Genomic DNA, 2,066 nt, shown 5'->3' with positions numbered 1-2,066 from the left:
AACTAATCTTATAAGGCAGACTATAAGGGCCATCAGAAAGCCTTAGAAGAAGCGCTGGGGCTGCCCGGATGATGGTGAGCCACCTCTATGTTTTCAGTGGGAGTAGAGAGGTGGAATCAGGAGATGCTTCTTTGCAGTAGCTGCCATTCAAGATGGGTCCTGAAGGATGGAAGAGGCTTTTGGAGAGTGGAGATGGTAGGGGGTGGAGGGGAGGCACAGTGTAGAAAGGAAACCGTGTAAACAAAGGTATTTAGGTAGAAGTACCCAAGAACTATTTGAGAAATGGGGTTTATTCCAGTCTTTTTGAGGTTAGGATCTGCAGTTGGGGATCATGACAGATAAGGTCAGAAGACAATGTTGTCCTCATGAGTTAAAGTGTTTTTCCCCCATTCCATGAGGCTTGTGCTTATGGTATGGGACTTGTGCTTCACCAAGGCAGTGGGAAGTCGTTTTTTAAATAGGCAAAAGTCATGAAATGACCAGATTATACTTTGTCTTTCTTTCCTGGCCACTCTCTCCCCGCTAGTCTGGGTTGGGCGAACTTTGCACTCTCCATATGATATTGTAATTATCCATTTCTTGTTTGGGTTGTACCCACCACCCTGCCTTTCCTTCCCCACTATAACACCCACATTATAAGTATCTAAAGACATCATTACTCAGGTGCTCAAGCGAGAAATAATAATGAGTCATTCTTGATTCATCTCTTTCCCTCTCTAGCTAAAGTCAAAGATGATTCCAATATGTTAGCTCCAGATAACTGTAGCATATGAACAGAATTACAGAAATCAGAGAAAGAGTCTGGTTGGTGTGCAAGGAAATGAATTGTGAAGGCAGCAGGTGACAGTGCCAGAGCAAGGGAGAGAATTATAGGGAATAAAGAAAAGAGGGTGGAAGGCAGGGGACCCTGTGGCCCACCTAAAGAGAGAAGCAGAGTAAGAGCGAATCGGGAAAGACGCCGAGTGGAAATGCTGGAAATGTTGGAGGAAAACCAAGGGGTCAAGGAAGAATGAATTTAAGAAGAATGGGGTGGCCCTCAGGACTAGAAGCTACAGAGAGTTCATGGGAGATGAGAATATGTATGAACATATTGGTGGCCCTGAACCAACAGAAAAACTAAATATTATGTGTTTAGTGCTTCGTATGGTTAAGGCTTGGTGGGCTGTGTGCCAAATCCAGATGAGAAGGAGTTAACAAGTGGGTGATGAGAAAATGGGGCTCCAGGTGCAGAAAGTGAAACTTTGCTGTGGTTCTAGCCATGCTGCAGCCTCTAAGGACACTTTATGTCTTAAGTCAGCCCTTGGTGGGAGGTGGTGCAGCCCATCTTAGTACATCTTAAGTCTAATGTCCCCCAATTCTGGGAGCATGAAAACAATGCCTGAACCTTTTATACTGTCATTCTGCCTTCCTGTGAAGTCCGTGTATAGAAAAGGTAAAGGCTATAGTATTTGAAAAGAGGTAAGAGGGTCTAGGCCAGCTCCCCCTTCTCTGCCCCACAGACACACAGGCACTTAATTTCTGATCATGGTAACATCTATTTGAAAACTTCTGAAAACTCCTCCCTGTGGTACCGTGGGGTGCTTGTTGGCTGCACTCCTGAGAATGTGTGGAAGAAAAGTCCTGGTTATCCCAAGTTCTGATAAATGCATCTTTTATTGAACATTTACTGTGTGCAAAGTTTTATAGACTAGAGCCCAACTGTTGGTCTTCCAGAGGTCTTCACTACTTGGAATGAAATGTATATGCTGGTTCATAAAGAGCCTATATTCTCAAAAGTGATTGTGAGCTCTTTAGTTACTTAATATATATCACAGTGCCAGGGACAGTCAGAGAGACCAGAAGAAAAGAAAAAAGCAAGGAAGGGCTCCTACCTCAAGTTCCTTATACTGAAAAGAGGCTAATTCAGCATACATAAAACAACCAGGGAGTACATGCAGACCAAATTTAATCCATGCTAACTCAGTGGCCAACAGTGGGGGCTATAGGGATCCAGGATCAGGAAAGATAATAGTGTTCAAAAGACAAAATCTTGGAGCTGGACCTTGGAGAGTGGGAGCGTAGTGGAT

This window comes from Phoca vitulina, unplaced genomic scaffold (genome assembly GCF_004348235.1).
Source record: "Phoca vitulina isolate PV1807 unplaced genomic scaffold, GSC_HSeal_1.0 scaffold178, whole genome shotgun sequence".
Taxonomy (NCBI): domain Eukaryota; kingdom Metazoa; phylum Chordata; class Mammalia; order Carnivora; family Phocidae; genus Phoca; species Phoca vitulina.
Note: the sequence above shows the minus strand (reverse complement) of the source record.